This window comes from Lithobates pipiens, unplaced genomic scaffold (assembly GCF_037356315.1).
Source record: "Lithobates pipiens isolate NorthernLeopardFrog02 unplaced genomic scaffold, aLitPip1_a1.2 Scaffold_23, whole genome shotgun sequence".
Classification (NCBI taxonomy): Eukaryota; Metazoa; Chordata; class Amphibia; order Anura; family Ranidae; genus Lithobates; species Lithobates pipiens.
In genome coordinates, this window is record NW_027507785.1 from 51,500,195 (window position 1) to 51,520,336 (window position 20,142).

At 41.9% G+C, this 20,142-nt stretch overlaps 1 protein-coding gene across 1 annotated transcript in view; it reads left to right on the top strand.

The window, feature by feature from the left end:
• TMCC1 (transmembrane and coiled-coil domain family 1) overlaps positions 1 to 20,142 on the top strand; it is a 200,847-nt gene that overhangs the window by 54,496 nt on the left and 126,209 nt on the right. The window contains exons 3-5 of the mRNA XM_077451598.1: positions 11,007 to 11,056; positions 12,285 to 12,377; positions 18,491 to 18,597. The gene's annotated coding sequence lies outside the window, so the exon portion shown is untranslated. The remainder of the gene's footprint in view (positions 1 to 11,006; positions 11,057 to 12,284; positions 12,378 to 18,490; positions 18,598 to 20,142) is intronic.

Sequence of the window (20,142 nt, forward strand, 5' to 3'; positions counted from 1 at the left end):
TTGTTTTTTTGTTTTTTTAAATAACAAACTGTGAATAGCTGGTTGTTAAGGAGCAGGCCGGGAAGCCAGCCGCCACGTCCTTAGCAACCAATGACTCCTCAGCTGTTAGTAGGGTTCCCTGCTGACGGCTGAATTAAAAGGAAAAAATAAAATAAAAAATTGCCGGCAAAACAAATTTAATAAATGGGGAACCCCCCCCCCCTAAATCTATATTGGGCCCTTCATGTCTGGTATGGTTTTTGAGGGGAAGCCCATGCCAAAATTAACAAAAAAAGCACTGGGTCCCCCCTGCAAATCTATACCAGACCCTTCTCTGAGCGTTCAGCCAGGCAGGTCCAGAAAGGGAGGGGACGGACGAGCACCGGTTTGGATTGAGCCCCCCCCCCCCCAACCAAAGCACATGTTTTTGTTTTGTTTTTTTGTTTTCTTTGCTTCCCAATATTGAATTTTTTTTGTTTTTAACGGTGTTGTGTCGAATACTGTCCCCCGTCGGATAGTGTCCGGAAGACAAGGAGACGCTGAAAGTCTCCGAAGATGAACGGCGCCTGCGCACTGAGTCCAGGTTCAAGTGGACACCATCCAAGTGGACAGAGTTAGAATAAAAAATTGCAGAGCGAGGCCGTGCCTGAAATGTGGCGAGCCCACGAGGGGCCCTGCTACTAAGTGCTACCGTATCTCCACTTGGATGGTGGGGCTTAAACCTGGACTCAGTGCGCAGGCGCCGTTCATCTTCGGAGAGTTTCGGAGCGTGCGCAGTATGGGGCGGACACTGTCCGATGGGGGGGACCGTTTTTGTCAGAACACCAGCAGTTCTTGTTTTTGCATTCAGCCATCAGCGGAGGGGGGAAAAAAAAACAAAAAACACAAAAGGCATAAAAAATGCATAATAAAAATGAATACCGCATAGATGTGAACCCCTAGGGTTAATGCCAACCCCCCTGAAGTCATCTGCTCAGTGCCAGATTGTTTAACTTTTTCTAGAAAAGTCTGTCTGACTGGATTGCAATTTCAAAACAAATTAATTTACATCAGGAGTCAAACGTGGGAGCTGCCAATTTGCTGAGCTGTCATTCTGGCCCTTCTTCTGCTCTCCCGGTAAATCGGTGACCCTTTTGCAGTAGAGTGATATGTAGACACAAGCGTGTTTATGGGTTCTTAAACGATGAATCCAAACTAAAGACTTCCCTTCAGTCTTGCACAGTTGTAGCGGCTCCTCTCCTGGACTGAAACGGCTTCCTCTGATTTCACCGCACACTGTGAGCTTCTCACCATGTGCATTAGAAGCTGCGGCAAAGCAGAGAGAGAGCCCCGCCTCATTTCCTGGATGGAGGACATCCAGCAATCTCCAGCCTGGCTGCCCCTGGCCCCACCCCTTTTTATTTATTGGATTTCGATTTTTTTTTTTCCAGTCCATGGGAGGTCCGGCACCACATGTGGGCGTTTCCATGCAAATGGCATTCTGCCTAGGAATGTTCATTCCTCCAGGCTGACTTCCACCCATCGAGACATTTTGATATTTGCATCACTCTTTCCAGGATAAGCCACCTGCTTGCATTTGGTTGGAGGGCTGTTGAGTACTGTGATGTTTTTCCGCAAGCCGTTGGCCCCTCCCACAAGCCAAGGTCTTGTCTGCATTTCATAGACGAGCACAGAGACCACATCACTGGTAAAATGAAAGGTATAAATGGAAAGGTTGTTGGGGTGTCAGAGCTGAAGGAGAGACACCAAGATGATCCCTTTTGGATCAGGAAGTCCGAATGCTTCCCAGTCTCTGCCTGGAGGCAGGGTGGTGCCTTCGAACCACCATGGAGGATGCTTCAATCGTGGAACTTTCATCCAGAACAAGCACTTCCTGCTATTTCAGTGCATTGGTCTGCGGCTCCGAACCTCCATTAGATATGAGTTCTATAGAACATTCTTGTCTGGGAAGAAATTAACTTTCCCATTGGTGGTGGTGCGTGTGTGCTACTGGGGTGTGAGGGTTTAGTACCCTATGTGCTAGCCCTTTTCTGATTGGCAGGAAGTCGTTGGATGACCTTGTATTCCTCTGGAGGATAACGCACATTTGGAGACCTCGTGGGATCTGATCACCGGAAGAGGGGTCCTTCATCAGGTCCCTTCATCTACAGCTGTTCCCCCCCCCCCCCCCCCCCCACCCTCCTGTGGACATGATCCCTTTCCTATTCTTCCAATCAGGCAAGAGCTCTTGGTAAGGAATCTTCGGGGTGGCTTTTTTTTAAAAAAAAATATTTTTTGCTAGTGCCCTAACCTCATGTAGGCTAAAACAAAATGTGGAAAGACAGGAGCACCATATTGGTTCACACAGCCCATAAAAGATTTTTATTCTGCAACAAAATCCAAAACGTGTTTCGGGTGCTCAATGCTCTCCCTTTATCAAGGCTTGTAGATTGATAACCAAAAGGTGAAGTCCATCCTGGACTGTTGGAACCAAAGTAGGCATGTGCAGATCATGGAGGCACTTGGAAGAAAATGGGCTATCTGTTACAAGGCCTGGCCTGCTGAAGGGGTTGAGCCCCCAAATCCAAACATTTTTTAATTTTTTTTTGGTCTTTTGTTGCAGAATAAAATTTTTATGGACTGTGTGAATTAGTATAGTGCTCCGATCTCCTCTTTAAATAAATAAGTGTGTGTGTATATATATATATTTATTAATATATACATTTATTAATATATATATATATATTATATTATATTATATATATATATATATATATATATATATATATATATATATATATTTAAAAAAAAAATATATATATAATATATATATATTTATTTAAAATAAAAAAAAAAAAAATATATATATATATATATATATATATATATATATATATATATATATATAATATACACATACATATACATTTTCTATTCTTTAAAATTTTTGCTTCTTACAAATGTCTCCAAGGATCCAGCAGCTTTCAGGACTCATACTGCGTGTAACCTCACAACAAATCCATTGAGGGACACAAAACTGAAGCATGCTGAGTAGAAAAGAAGTAATAAGGGGAGATGGATTTTCAACTTTTTTTTTTTTTTTTTTTTTCTGCCAATGTCCCAACCCCCTGTAGCCTAAAAAAAAAAAAAAAGCTGGAAAGATAGGCGCGCCACACTAGTTCATACAATCCGTAAAAGATTTATATTCGGCGACAAAATCCAAAACGTGTTTCGGGTGCCCAACCCGAAATCAAGGCTTTTAGAATAACCATGGGGTGAAGGATAACATCTCAGACTTTAGGTTGAAACCCAAGAACTATCTACAGATCATGCAGGGGCTTGGAAGGGGGGGGGGAGGAGGAGGAAGTTGAGCCTATGAATCGCATTTTGGCTTCTGTTGCAGAATCAAAACTTTTATGGACTGTCTGAATTAGTATGGTGCTCCTGTCTTTTTTATTTATTTTTTTATTTATTTTTTATAAAAAAAAAACAATAATAATTTATCTATTTTTTTTTATAAAAAAAAAAAATTGATAGATAAAAATTATTTATTTTTTTAATTTTTTATCTGTCAATTTTTTTTTTTTTTTATAAAAAAAATAGATAAAAATTATTATTATTATTATTATTATTATTTTTTTTTTACACATGACTCCAAGGATACAGCATGTGGAGAGTGTTGACACCCCCCCCCCCCCCCCAAATGCATTTGGTTGCTGTTGCGGAATAAAATCTTTTATGAAATGTCTAAACTAGCGTGGCGCTCCCATCTTCTTCCTTTTTTATTTTTTATTTTATTTTTTGTTTAAGCAGACTCTTTTGAAGCAGAGCTTCCAGGACCCATACTGCCTGCAACAAATCCCCAAAATGTTCAGCGCTCCTATACCACAAAAAAAAAAAATCCTGTAGGTGGTAGTATAACCCAAATTTAATTTAAGTCTTAAATTCCTGTGTCCCGCAAAGGATATTTATTTTTTTCTTTAATATGGTTATACAAGCACTTTAACAGAATTGCATGAAGTAAAGCTTTACAAACTTGTGTCCACACATGAAATTCCTCTTTTTTATTTATTTATTTTTTTATTTTTTTTCTGCAGAATGAGATCTTGATTGGTCCTCACTTTACCTGTGCCCCAGCTTTGATAAATGGTGCCCATTAATATTATAGCAGCGTTTTGGTTGGGTCACAATTTGTGAACAGCTGCCATGCAATTTGTGCGTTTTTTTTTTTTTTTGTGCATTCCTCTCATCTGTTATCCTGCTCGCCGCTTCTCTCAATTACGTCTGTTTTTTTTTTTTTTTGCTTTTTTTTTTTCTCTCTCTCGCTGGAATTTCTCCCACTCGCTCTCTTCTCCCACATCCTCTCGGGTGCTGATGCTGCCTCTCGCAGCCTCCTCGGCGAAGCTCCGGCCTGCACCATCCTCCACATTCCTGCCATGATTTTCTCCTACTGACTGCTCCTGTAAGCCGGGGGAACTGGTGAGCTGCTGCCTGAAGAAACTGTTTTTTTTTTTTCCCCCTCCACATTAATTGTCTTGTTACACACCGACTGGTTAATCCGCGGGGCTGGCGAGCGCTCGGCGTAGGAGGTGGAGGAAAGAGGTCGTCTTTCCTTACAGTGATGCATGATTGCAGTGTATCTATTTCTGGATATATATTGCTTTTAGATATTCCAGAGCCGTGCAGGAGGCATCAGATCCTTATCGGGCCTCGAGCGTTCAAATTGGCAATCTCTCTGCAGTTTAAAGGGAATCTGCGGGGGGTTTGAAGTTTATCGATTTGTGTGATGTAAGTAATCTTATGTATGGGAATCTTTGTTTCTGCATATAGTTTGGGGTATCTATTTGGGGATTAAATATGCATACTGCTTCCTGTTTTATGGTGATGCCGAATGCTTCTGCTTTCCTGCTGCTCTTGGTGCAAATTTGTGTCGGTTCAGTTATTTTAAAGGCAAGTCACACTGGCTGTTGCAAGAAGTTGCAAGCGACAAGATTGCTAATGGCTGCAGAAGAAATACTCCCCTTGCTTCCATATGCCACTCCATTGCCAGCCTGATGAGCAAGATGTCATTCCTTCACTGATAAAAATGTAAGTCGCCACCTAGGAGGGAGCAACCCCCCCCCCCCCCTCTTGCTTATCCAACCAGCAGGGGAAACTGTGAAAGGCCCCCCCTGACCCCCAGGGGGGCCCTTCCCTCCTCTGAGGCCCCCGAGCCTTTCCTTCCTTTCGTCCTCTAGGACCTTTGCTTCCTGCCTTCCTTCCTTCCTTCCTTCCTTCCTTCCTTCCTCTGGGACCTTTCTTTCCTTCCTTCTTTCCTTCCTTCTTTCCTTCCTTCTTTCCTTCCTTCTTTCCTTCCTTCTTTCCTTCCTTCTTTCCTTCCTTCTTTCCTTCCTTCTTTCTTTCCTTCCTTCCGGGACCCTTCCTTCCGGGACCCTTCCTTCCGGGACCCTTCCTTCCTTCCTTCCTTCCTTCCTTCCTTCCTTCCTTCCTTCCTTCCTTCCTTCCTTCCTTCCTTCCTTCCTTCCCTCTGGGACCTTTCCTGATTAGAGCCCTGGCTAGCCACCAGGAATCCGGTAAGTGCCGGTCAGACGGCGGAGGGGGTCACAGTGAGGCTGCATCAGCAGTTTGCCCTCAAAGGGCTGGTTTTATCTGAGGTGAACTATGTACAGGACGCAGGGTTTGGGGGGGGGCATTGTGTACAGGGCGCAGGGTTTGGGGGTGCATTGTGTACAGGGCGCAGGGTTTGGGGGTGCATTGTGTACAGGGCGCAGGGTTTGGGGGTGCATTGTGTACAGGGCGCAGGGTTTGGGGATGCATCGTGTACAGTGTTTGTGGGTGCATCATACAGAGTTCAGGGGGGTTCAACCCTACCCCCCCCCCCGTTGGATCCAGCAGCTACTAAGCAAAGCTGTCCCTTGTAAACGCAGAAGGCTTTTGGGTTTACGAGTGACAGAAGGGAGCAGAAGGTGGTGGAATGGATTTCCAGCTGCAAAACTGGGTGCGAGGGCCACATGTTTGACATATGTGCCCTCGACTGATTCTTGAGCCAGATGAAGAGTGCTGAAAATGCTTTGTGCCTGGCTCTGTGTGTTCTAAAGGGGGGGAAATGGGCCCAAATTCACCAGCGGCTCTTTAGAGGGTGTGCTGCACTTCCATCCTTTTTTCTTCTTCCAGGTTCACATGCCCCCTTTGAATATTTTTCACACCTAGAAGTGCTAAGACCCCGGATGGTCCTATCGCCCTTTTTATAATGGAATCCCATGAAATAAAAGGCGATGCACCTAAATCCTTCAAAATCCTGAAAGAACAGCATCAGATTCCCAATGGATGGATTGACTTATTTCTTTCTGTGTGCAGCCGAGAATCAATATCCAGACAAGTCTGGGGCTACACATGACTGGCGTTCTCCTTACATAATGATATGGGGGAGGGGGGGGATAAGTATAACATAAAATATGCATCATGTGAGTAGCCTGGAGGTGTGCTAGTTCTGTCCCTTGTTGTTAGCTGTAAATATTGTGCCGAGGAAAGTGCCCTTGGATTTTCTGGAATGCTTCAGCTTATAGGCTGCGTGTGAGCCTTTCCTTGCCCTGCGACATTCGCATCTGTAGGTTACTGCAGATCTATATGGGAAGTGTGACTGCTGGGAGTATTCCCTGGAAGAGGACCGGCCTCTACCGGAATCTCTCCAATCTTCATTATCATTTTATTTGTTTGACCCAGAAGACTGCGCTGGACTAGTAGAACGGTTTTTGATGATGGATATTAGGTGGTCCCATGGGTGAAGGATTGTGTTGGTCTCTTGGGTGTAGGGTGGTGTCGGTCTCTTGGGTGTAGGGTGGTGTCGGTCTCTTGGGTGTAGGGTGGTGTCGGTCTCTTGGGTGTAGGGTGGTGTCGGTCTCTTGGGGGTAGGGTGGTGTCGGTCTCTTGGGGGTAGGGTGGTGTCGGTCTCTTGGGGGTAGGGTGGTGTCGGTCTCTTGGGGGTAGGGTGGTGTCGGTCTCTTGGGGGTAGGGTGGTGTCGGTCTCTTGGGGGTAGGGTGGTGTCGGTCTCTTGGGGGTAGGGTGGTGTCGGTCTCTTGGGGGTAGGGTGGTGTCGGTCTCTTGGGGGTAGGGTGGTGTCGGTCTCTTGGGGGTAGGGTGGTGTCGGTCTCTTGGGGGTAGGGTGGTGTCGGCCTCTTGGGGGTAGGGTGGTGTCGGCCTCTTGGGGGTAGGGTGGTGTCGGCCTCTTGGGGGTAGGGTGGTGTCGGCCTCTTGGGGGTAGGGTGGTGTCGGCCTCTTGGGGGTAGGGTGGTGTCGGCCTCTTGGGGGTAGGGTGGTGTCGGCCTCTTGGGGGTAGGGTGGTGTCGGCCTCTTGGGGGTAGGGTGGTGTCGGCCTCTTGGGGGTAGGGTGGTGTCGGCCTCTTGGGGGTAGGGTGGTGTCGGCCTCTTGGGGGTAGGGTGGTGTCGGCCTCTTGGGGGTAGGGTGGTGTCGGCCTCTTGGGGGTAGGGTGGTGTCGGCCTCTTGGGGGTAGGGTGGTGTCGGCCTCTTGGGGGTAGGGTGGTGTCGGCCTCTTGGGGGTAGGGTGGTGTCGGCCTCTTGGGGGTAGGGTGGTGTCGGCCTCTTGGGGGTAGGGTGGTGTCGGCCTCTTTGGAGTAGGGTGGTGTCGGCCTCTTTGGAGATATGGGCTGCTATCTTACTGCTGCGACAGAGCTGTCCCTTTCAGCTGAAAAGATGCTGGAGAAGGGAGAGAGGAGCGCCCGGTGTCCAACATAGGGAAACTCTTAGGACCGGTTCACACCACGTGTTGTGCTTTTTGAATGCAAAAATAAAAACATATGGGAAAATAGGTTTTATGGGTTCCAATGGCATACAGTAGTTCACTGGAATGCATCAAAATTGCATTCAAAAAAAAGTGCATGCAGCATCATGGTAGACGCCATATCCCGCCGACTCTTCCCAGCTGCCGGACCTAGAGGCTCCTGCTATAGGAATCTGATTCCCGAACTCTTTAATTCCTTCCCTGGTGTATATGTGTGTGTATGTGTGTGTGTGTATGTATGTATGTATGTATGTGTGTGTGTGTGTGTATGTGTGTATATATATATATTATATAATGTGTGTGTTTGTTTGTCTTTATAATATAGAAAAAAAAATATATATATATATACATATAATATATATTTTTTATGTAACCATACACATATACACACACACACACACACACACATATATACATACATACATACATGCTATATTGCCAAAAGTATTGGGATGCCTCCCAATCTGTGTATCTGAAGGACCTCATATGGTGTCCACTCAGCATAACGGTTATTTATCTTCTTCTTTTTTTTTTTTTAAATAGGCCAGGCAGGGATTAATGTACAGTGCTATGGAATATATCTGGGCAAAATTACATTCAGGTGCCTTTGACAGTAACTCAGAATTTGCATTTATATATAAAAAAAAAAAAAAAAATTCAATATGGTTTCCATCTTTTGTATTTCATCTGTGAAGGGAGATAATATATAACATCCTAGTCTAAAACATTGCAATTGTGGCTCTGCTTGTTCAAAGCTGAAATGTGGGTTGTAATGATTTTCTTTCATTCTGGTAATGTCTGGATAAACCTATTGACTATTTTTAAACAAAAGCTTTCCAAAACTTTTAGACTATGTGATGATATTGACTTTACATAAGAGATCACAGCAACAGTAAAATGGTCCATTTCGTTGGTTAGACTTTGTCTGCAGTTCCACATGATGGCCAGCAGATGGCAGAGTCTGCTTGTCCTTTTTTGGCTTTGATTGTCCTATAAAAGGTCTGTTTGGGCAAAGCGATGGCCGCATTCCAAAGATGGCGAGCACAGAATAATAGATAGCGTGGAATATTATGTGTGTGTATATAGTAATTTTACTGCAGAGCTGAACAATCCCCAATGCACTGAAAGAGTTAGTGTTATTAAACCCAAAAGCATATCGCAACATATTAGAATATTGCAGTATACAAATTCTTAGATGTGATGGCTGCATTAGTTCTTTCATTATTTTAGTTATTTCATTATTTCTTTTTTAGGCTCGCTATTTTCATCTGGTGGTCCATCCGTGAAGCCTGTTCATTTTCAAATGCACAAGCTCTCCAGCAGAATGTTTTTGTTTTACAAGGAATGACACAAACCACTGACAGGGGTGCTTACAATGCAATTTTATTTATTAATGTAAAACCTTTATCCCAAGCGCAAAAAACAAAACAAAAAACTGCTGTAACCGTTTCTGTAAATGTGAGCTGGTGATTAGCTTTAGTTTTGTTAGTGTATCTAAATCTGCTAATACATTTGAACCCCCCCACCCCCTCTCCCCCCCCCCCCTTTCACCTAGAAGCCCCCTCCCCCCCCCCCCCCTCTCTCTCTCTCCTTCCTTTCTGTTCGGAAATTTAGAAAATGAATAATTGTTCTTCATGAATTTAGGCCACAATGGATTATGCTACATTTCTTTGAAAATAACCAGAATCAGTGTGTATTTTTTAGTCTGTAGGGAAGTTATAGAATCCACACACTATGGGATATATCTGAAAATTGATCAGTCCTGATGTACCGACGGCCGATCTCATTTCTTGAGGCCCGAAAATGTCAGGACAGAACAAATATCCCTCAAATAACCCCTTTTTGGAATGTAGACAGTCCAAGGTATTTGGTAAGAGGCGAGTGTTTTTTTTGAAGTTGTAATTTTGTGGAAAATGTCACCAGTGCATTCCTCATATAACTGGTGTGGTGGTGATCATGGACACTGGTGACAGTAAAGAAAAAAAAATGTAATAAAAAAAATATATATATATATTTTAACACCAAAGCAATAAAATGACGTTGGTAATGTTGTACTACTCTGGGAAAGTGATCAGGATTTTTTTTTTTTTTTTTTTTACACATAATTGCTTAAAGCAGTGAATCACATTTTTATAAGCAAGCATTTTACTGAATGAAAAGGATTCATTCAGTTTTTGTTGTGATTAGCTGTGATTGGCAGGAGCTAATCACATGGTACAGATGGGCTGTGGTTGTCCCTGTCTGTACCATGTGATCAGTTGTAATTGGCAGAAGCTAATGACATGGTACAGATGGGCTGCGATTGGCCCTGTCTGTACCATGTGATCACATTGACCAATCGCAGCTAGCAACACAATTGTATACAATGAACGGCATGAAGGGAAGCCTGAATTGGTCACAGTGATCACATGGTACCGGCAGCAAGCCCTTACAATGATAAGTCATTGGCGGTGTCCGGTGTGCACAGCCGGTGGCGGATCACCCCGCACCGTGATCTGGGAGGACGTCGTAGGAATCGATGTCCACCCACAATGATGAAAGTCACGCCCGGCTATCATTTTGGTATAGGCCGGGCTGAAACTGGTTATTAGGAATTGGAGGGCCCTTCATGTTGGATATGTTTTCAGCTTTATCACGAGGGATGAACAACGTCCATAGTGATAGCACGGGCCTTGACAGGTCCTCTTTATAGAGAGATCTGGAGTTGGAGTGTATGTGTATGTCGTGGCTGCTCCGTGGTCCTAGGAACCCCGGTCTCTGTAAAGAGCAGACGAAGCGGCTCTTTAATCATGTGATCAGTTGTGTCCAATCACAGCCGGTCACATGTAAGTGCGGAAGATTTACGGACAGACTTCATTTTTGATCTTTTTATTTTATTCATAAAAATTAAATACCACCAAAAGAAAGCTCTGTTTGTGTTAAAAAAAAAAAAATGTGTTATTAAAAAATGATAGAAATGTTCATATAGGTAAAGTGTAGCATGACCGCGCAATTGTCATTTAAAGTGTGACGGCGCTGAAAGCTGAAAATTGGGCTGCGCAAGAAAGGGGTGAAGGTGCCCCGGTACTGAAGGGGTTAAAGCACACAAGATATGTTCTTTAAAGGGACATTTGGCTTCCCGATCGGATTGCCTGATTTATATATTGATTATCGGTGAGGTGCAGTTGGTGTGTTTTCCCATCAATTGGTGACTGATCAATATTCTCTTCTAATTCCTGAAGCTGACTCGGTTTTTCTTTTCTTTGCAGATGTTCCTCATCACTGACCTGAGTGGCTGTACAGGAGAGAAGGCATGAAAGTGAGTAAAGTGATCGTCCTACAACATCAGAATGTCAAAAAAAAAAAAAAATATATATATATATATATATATATATATATATATTGTAAATGCTTAAAGTGTTTTACCCCCAACACTTCATATTCCTGATATGTGTCCGCTGTACCATGTACTTGTATGATGAAGTCTCCTGTTCTTTTGTATTGCTTCCTTTATGTGAAATCTCTGGTGTTCCTGCCAGTCCTTCTGCTTTTCTGTTAAAAACTGACCACACTAAGTAGGCAAGCACAGCGTGATTAGTTCTCTAGCTATGCTGGGAACCTCGTCCTGCTCGCCTCCAATGATCAGACTCAGTCCTGAAATGCCCCCATTGCATGGCTATTCCCTGGGAAGCTCAGTGTGCTGCTGCTTCTCCTCCCCTCAGCTCTTATGCAACACAGAGTACAAGTACAGAGGGTATGCGATCACTTATAAAAAAAAAAAAAAAAAGGGGAAAAAATATTCATAATGTCTGTATATGTATAGATGTGTGTGTTTATATATGTGTATGTGTGTGTATATACATATACAAATACATATACATACATTATGAATATTTTTTCCCCTTTTTTTTTTTTTTTTATAAGTGATCGCATACCCTCTGTACTCGTACTCTGTGTTGCATATATATACACGCGCGTTTCACTCCGAGCCGGACAGTAAGCTCACAACCGAGCAATGCTGATGAACACTTGTCCCATTTCCAAAAAATGAAAAAAAATTCCTTCCAGCCTGGACTGGATGTGGCATTATGAAGTCGCTCCGGTCCTCCAAGGCCAGAGAGTAGATGAAAAAGTACCTACTCTTTGATCGCCTATGGGAGCAGCGGGTTGCACTCGGGTCATTTCTCAGGTGAATCGGCAAGCCCAAGAAACACCAGGCATTCCAACCACATGTAACGGTTTCATGAACTGGGGTTATGGCCGAGATCTGTTCCGCCATAATCCCGGTGAACCACTTCAAAGAGATATAGAAAATGTATATGTGTGTTTATGTGTGTGTGTGTGTGTGTGTGTATATATATATATATATATATATATATATATATATATATATATATATATATATATATATATATATATATATATATATATATATAATATGTATGTGTATATATATATATATATATATATATATGCGTTTCACTCCGAGCTAGACAGTAAGCTCACAACCGAGTAATGCTGATGAACACTTGTCCCATTTCCAACAGGTTTTCCAGAAAATTAAGGCTTCGTTATGGCGTAGAAGTATCGGACGTTTAAGGAAAAGCGAAAGAAACCGGGAACGGAGCCCAGCAGGTAAGGTAAATACTTTTGGATTTCTACTGATTATTTCTATCTATGAATTCAAATGTGTCCTTTGTATTTATTTATATAAATATATATGAATATTTATATAGTTGTATTAATATGCATTTGTAATATATTATATTTGGCATAGTGGGGGGCTTTAAACCTACACTTGTATATCAACTTGCTAACTGCCCCATGGCAGTGCTATAGGGCAGCCACTGTGCAGGATCGTGTGTGTGTGTGTGTGTGTGTGTGTGTGTGTGTATATATATATATATATATATATATATATATATATATATATATATATATATATATATATATATATATATATATATATATATATATATATATATATATATATATATAATTTTTTTTTTTTTTTTTTTCATAAAAGTAAATGTATATCTGCATTTGTGGGTATCGGGTAAGATGGCGGCTTGCTCTCACTGTGATTTATACATAGCGGATCCTGCGGAACCAATGATCATTCAGTACACGGGTAGAACTGCGATCTGTCAGTAGGGAAGGCATGGATCCTGTGTTCTTGCAAAGCAAGACCAACTCCCACACTTTTAGAAAACACTGGCTAGGCACACAATTAACCCGTTGATCGCCTATCCCTTCCCAGCCAGTGTCATTATTACAGTGACTGCATATTTATTTATTTTTTTTCAGCAATGATCACTATATTCAAACATGTCAGTCTTTGTCCGATTTTGTCCATTGCAATATCGCAGCCCCAGCTAGAAGTTTCTGATTGACGCCATTACTAGTAAAAAAAAAAGAAAAAAAAATATATCATATTGTAGATGCTATAACTTTTGCGTAAACCAATCAATATATGCTTATTGGGATTTTTATTTTATTTTTTATTTTTTTTTAAATACATATTGGCCTAATTTGTTGACAAAATTAGATATTTTTTTTTTTTTTTTTTTTAATTTGTTTTATTGGGTGTGTTTTATAGCATAAAGTAAAAAATATAGTGTTTATTTTTTTATTTTTTTTTCAAAATTGTCAGTCTTTTTTTTTGTTTGTGTGCAAAAAGTGAAAACATTTGCTCTAAGTGGCGGTTCACACTACAACGACTTGGGATCCGACTTGTAAGACCTCAAGTTGCCCCAGTTCTCTGGACATAAGAAATTCCATTAAAGTGAATGAGAGCCGTCTTAATGCACACTACTGAAGTCGCTCAGACTTCAGAAAAGGTTCCTGTACTACTTCTATCCGACTTCTTCTAGGAAACTTGTACCCATAGAATTCAATGGAAGTCGCCTCCAAGTCGGATCTCAATCTATATTGAAGCGACTTTACAGGAAAAAGAAATGATTGCTTTTTTTTGTGCTTTAGCATACACTTAGACTGTATTTTAGCAATTTCATCCCAAACTAAGGATTTTGAACAATTGTAAAGCACATTAGTAATGTCACTTTTAATCGGTATATTACTCCTGTATTGCTTTTTTTTTTTTTATACATTTCACTATACCTGTATACATTTTCGACCGTGCATATTTTTCTATATTTTATGCTGTTTGGCTGTATTGCCTTACTGTATGAGACTCCCATTCCCTGAAGCTAAAATTTATTTTGGGAAGGCTCTGCTTTCTCGGCCCCCCCCCCCCCCCATTGGGGTAGTAGTTATCCTATATAAGTGAAGAGAGCCAATTATCAGGCAAAATGTAACCCAAGACCCTCCTCCTTTTTGTATTCGGATATCAGCAGAACTTTGGATCGCTTCTCAGGGGAGCGTTTTGATAGGCGGAGCAGCCGCCTGTCAGCAGCCCTGTGATTGGCGAATAATTCCTGCGGGAACAAAGCGTTGCGGCATGTGTACAACCCCCGGCTTCTGCAGCTAAAGGGAGCAGGTTGAGGCTCGGTGACAATGCGGCTCAACCACAAGGTTTTACTGCCCACTCCTGTGAAACTCCTTCTGGCAGTAACTAAGTATGCTTTCGTTATACAAAGCAAAAAAGAAAAAATTGAGCGTTTGACATAAATGTGTGTATATGTGTATATATATATATATATATATATATATATATATATATATATATATATATATATATATATATATATATATAAAATATTATTCTCGCTCTCTCTCTCTCACTATAATTTATTATATTTTTTATATTCTCTATACCTCTAATATAGTATATATTATATAGATGTGTGTGTGTGTGTGTGTGTGTGTGTATATATATATATATTTTTTTTTTTCTATATCTCTTTGAAGTGGTTTACCGGGATTATGGCTGAACAGATCTTGGCCATAACCCCAGTTCGTGAAACCATTACGAGTGGTTGGAATGCCCAATGTTTCTTGGGTTTGCCAGTTCACCTGAGAAATGACCCGAGTGCAACCAGCTGCTCCCATAGGTAGGTACTTTTTCATCTACTCTATGGCCTTGGAGGACCGGAGCGACTTCATGACGCCACATCCAGTCCAGGCTGGAAGGAATTTTTATTTATTTTTTATATAATTTTTTTTTTTTTTTTTTTTTTTTTTGCTTTTTAAGGCCTCATGCACACTGGACATTTTATTTATTTTTTATTTTTTTGACATTCTTACAGCAGCTGTTTTTGGCTGTAAATGTTTTTTTTTTCCTACAGTCATTAAACTCTCCATCGTGTTATCCTATGTGTCCATGCACACATAGGCTTTTATCAGCAGTTTTGAGCAGTGAGAAAACCCCCCAAAACTAGTGGTTTCTGAGAGATGTTTTTTCAGCTGTAAAAACGCTCTAACGCTGATAAACGCTCAAAAACGTTGCTCACCAGCTGTTTTTAACGTTTTTGATCCATTGAAGAAAAAAAAAAAGAAGAAAAAAGCTATGACGCTAAAAACTGCTATTGCAAAAACATTGAAAAAAAGTTGAAAAACTCACTGCAAAGCTACTGACATTTTATAACGTTATTTTAACATCCAGTGTGCATGAGGGCTGAAGGTAAGTGATATTTGGTGTCTTTTTGAACCCAGATCTGTCCTTAAAGAGGACCTGTCATCCCATCTTTTTTTATTTTATTTTTTATTACAAGGGATGTTTACATTCCTTGTACTAGGAATAAAGGTGATCAAAAAATAAATTCTAAAGGGGCAGTGTTAAAAAAAAAAAAAAAAAAAAAATTGAAGTGCCCCTATCCCTCCATGTTTGCGTGCAGAAGCGCACGCATATGTAAACATGGTTCACACCACACGTGATGTATCGCCATAAATGTTGGAAGAAGAGCAATAATTCTAGCATTAGGCCTCCTCTAGAAGTCTAAATTTGTAACTTTTAAAGACATTTTAAAATGTTGCCCTATGGAGATTTTTACATATCGGGGTTTGTCGCCATTCCACGAGTGTGCGCAATCTTAAAGCATGACATGTTGGATGTCTATATACTCTGTGTAACGTCATCTTTTACATTTTACAAAAAATTGGGGTATATGTTGTGTGCTTTTTATTTTATTTTAATCTTTATTTTTTTTGTTCATTAAAATTTTTTATTTTTTTTCCCAAAAATTATAAATTGCATTTGAAAAACCGCTGCACATATGTTCGCGGGTTCTAAGTAATTTTTTTAGCAAAAAATACTGATAAAGTGCAAGAAAAAAAGCCTGGTCAGCAGGTGGTGGTATAGTTGATTTCAAATATTCAAAGCCCTTAACACCAGACAACTTGTTCCCATGATGTGGTCTGTTCTGCCTTGATTTCATAAGAGTTGGGAGAGGCGTGAATTTTCCTGAACGCGCTCCTCCTCAAAGTTTTAAGCCCCGCCTCTCCATCTCATTTTTACTTGGAGAGAGTACTTAACCGGTGTTTCCTTCCTCTTTATTCTTGCAAGAGGAGGAGCTTCATTTATATATACGAGCCAATCAGGAAGTGGAAGATAAATGCCGCGCTTGACTTGGTTTGCAAGTCAAGAGGTGTGTGCAATAGGCCCCGCCTACCACAAAGCAGGTAAGCAAAGGTGACCACCTATATGTGTGCCCCCCCGTACATGTATGTTACACAATACACACCAACCATTTGGTGACCTCACTAGGGACGGGTGATACTCCCGGAGGGATCTTTAACCGGTGATGGTGGTGGCCATATTGCTAGCTGAATTAATGTTGACCTGTCCATTGATAAGGAATAACTGTTGTGCAGCTCCAATGCTGGGCAGATGTATTAAGCAAAAAAGGATGAGTGTTTATTTTACTACTTTATACCCGGGTAAGTATGGTGCTTCCCAGCCAGCTGATGGCGAAGGGGATGGCAAACTGAGAATGCCATGCAGTCAACCCTCCTGTAATTAAAGGATATTAAATATGACATTTTAATATGTAATGCTTATCATTAAGCTCCCCATCAAGAAAACTGAACGCAGGCCTGAGGGGGGTGACATAATATATATTATATTATAATAGTAAAAAAATAAAAATAAATGTGTGTGTGTGTATATATATATATATATATATATATATATATATATATATATATATATATATATTTATTTTTTTACACCCGGCAAATAAACTTTCATTCCTTATTCCATTATTCCTTAATGAATGGCGCAGCAGTGTAGATGGACAGGATAAGCGGCTGTAATGCTGCAAACGCCACTTCAATATCTGCAAGAACACCGCTTGTCTGTTCAATAAGGTGACATCACTGAGGTTCCAACCACTGCGCACCTTCACTTGTTTTTGGTAATGGGTACACTTCTGTTATGTTGGTGTAATCTTTGTACACACCAGCCTTTCTCAACCTTTTTACTCCAGAGGAAACCCTGATAAAATGTATTTGAGGGCCAGTGGGAAGAATGCCCCTTACATTGGTGATCAGTGGGAAGAATGCTCCTTACATTGGTGATCAGTGGGAAGAAAGTTCCTTACTTTAGGAAGAATGTCATCCTTACTCCATTGGGAAGAATGCTCCCTACTTTGGTCAGTGAGAAGAATGTTCCTTACATTGGTGGTCAGTGGGAAGAATGCCCCTTATGTTGGCGATCAGTGGGAAGAATGCCCCTTATGTTGGCGATCAGTGGGAAGAATGCCCCTTACGTTTGGCGATCAGTGGGAAGAATGCCCCTTACGTTTGGCGATCAGTGGGAAGAATGCCCCTTACGTTGGCGATCAGTGGGAAGAATGCCCCTTACGTTGGCGATCAGTGGGAAGAATGCCCCTTACGTTGGCGGCCAGTGGGAAGAATGCCCCTTACGTTGGTGATCAGTGGGAAGAATGCTCCTTACGTTGGTGATCAGTGGGAAGAATGCCCCGTATGTTGTTGATCAGTGGGAAGAATGCCCCTTACGTTGGCGGCCAGTGGGAAGAAGGCCCCTTACGTTGGCGGCCAGTGGGAAGAATGCCCATTACGTTGGCGGCCAGTGGGAAGAATGCCCCTTACGTTGGCGGCCAGTGGGAAGAATGCCCCTTACGTTGGCGGCCAGTGGGAAGAATGCCCCTTACGTTGGCGGCCAGTGGGAAGAATGCCCCTTACGTTGGCGGCCAGTGGGAAGAATGCCCCTTACGTTGGCGGCCAGTGGGAAGAATGCCCCTTACGTTGGCGGCCAGTGGGAAGAATGCCCCTTACGTTGGCGGCCAGTGGGAAGAATGCCCCTTACGTTGGCGGCCAGTGGGAAGAATGCCCCGTACGTTGTCGGCCAGTGGGAAGAATGCCCCTTACGTTGGCGGCCAGTGGGAAGAATGTCCCCCTTACTCCATTGGCAAGAATGCTCCCTACTTTGGTCAGTGGGAAGGATGTTTTTTTTACAGACAGCAAAAAAGATAATTTGTGTTATGCAGCTGGCTCTGCACAGTGAGGGTAGGCACCATCAGATGTTGGGGTCAATCAACCACAGCTCAAGGAACCCACCAGCAACCTCTGGAGAAACCCTGGTTGAGAATTGCTGTTATATGCACTTATACTGAAACCTTTTGGCTTTATTGAAGAGTTGAAAAGCAACATATAAGGTGTATGAACACTCAGCCAACCAATCGTCTTCGCCATGACCTGGTTAATATGCGATTGGTTGCTGTGGGTTGCTGCACTTTACCTATTTTCATTATTATTCTCACTGTCCTGTTAGAGGAGTCAGATTGATAAGTGCAATTTCCCTTGTAGTAACCGGTCCATCCTTCTTTTCCAGCAGAACATCATCTCCATGAAGAATGCTCATTCATCACATATCAAGTGTGCAGTCAGCAAGAATCCAGAAGACAGAAATTGATGGCACTGCACCATGACTAAGCAAATGTAAGTAAAAAAAAAAAAAATGAAAAAATAAATGCCAGAGAAAAATTTAATGTATACATTACACAGTGCAAAATACATACAGTGCCTTGAAAAAGTATTCATACCCCTCGAAATTCTCTACATTTTGTCATGTGACAACCAAAAAACGTAAATGTATTTTATTGGGATTTTATGCGATAGACCAACACAAAGTGGCACAAAATTGTGAAGTAGAAGGAAAATGCTAAATGCTTCAACTTTTTTTTTTTTTTACAAATATGTGAAAAGTGTGTATAGGGGGGCGGGCATTTGTATGGCGCCCCCCGGAGTCCATACTTTGTAATACCGTCTTTCACTGCAATTACATCTGCAAGTCTTTTTGGGGATGTCTCTACCAGCTTTGTACATCTAGAGAGGGACATTTTTGTCAATTCTTTTTTGCAAAATATCTCAAGCTCTGTCAGATTGGATGGAGAGCGTCTGTGAACAGCAATTTTCAAGTCTTGCCACAGATTCTCAATTGGATTTAAGTCTGGACTGTGACTGGGCCATTCTAACACATGAATATGTTTTGAGCTAAACCATTCCATTGTAGCTCTGGCTGTATGTTTCGGGTCGTTGTCCTGCTGGAAGGTGAACCTCCGCCCCGGTCTCAAGTCTTTTGCAGACTAACAAGTTTTCTTTTAAAATTGTCCTGTATTTGGCTCCATCCATCTTCCCATCAACTCTGACCAGCTTCCCTGTCTCTGCTAAAGAAAAGCATCCCCACCACATGATGCTGCCACCACCATGTTTCAGGGAGATGTCCACCACATGTAGTGTGTTTTGCTTTTAGGACAAAAAGTTCTGACCAGAGCACCTTCTTCCACATCTTTGCTGTGTCCCCCACATGGCTTCTCACAAACTGCAAACAGGACTTCTTATGACTTTCTTTCTCCAATGTCTTTCTTCTTGTCACTCTTCCATAAAGGGCAGATTTGTGGAGAGACGACTAATAGTTGTCCTGTGGACAGATTCTCCCCCCTGAGCTGTGGATCTCTGCAGCTCCTCCAGAGTTACCATGGGCCTCTTGGCTGCTTCTCTGATGATCCTTGCCCAGCCGGTCAGTTTAGGTGGACGGCCATGTCTTGGTAGGTTTGCAGTTGTGCCATACTCTTTCCATTTTCGGATGATGGATTGAACAGAACTCCGTGAGATGTTCAAAGCTTGGGAGATTTTTTTTTATAACCGAACCCTGCTTTAAACTTCTCCACAACTTTATCCCTGACCTGTCTGGTGTGTTCTTCGGCCTTCATGACGCTGTTTCTTTACTAAGGTTCTCTAACAAACCTATGAGGGCTTCGCAGAACAGCTGAATTTATACTGAGATTAAAGTACACACAGGTGGACTCTATTTACTAATTAGGTGACTTCTGAAGGAAATTAGTTCCACTAGATTTTAGTTAGGGGTATCAGAGTAAAGGGGGCTGAATACAAATGCATGCCACACCTTTCACATATATTTATTTGTAAAAACTTTAGAAAACCATTTATCATTTTTTCCTTCCACTACACAATTATGTGCCA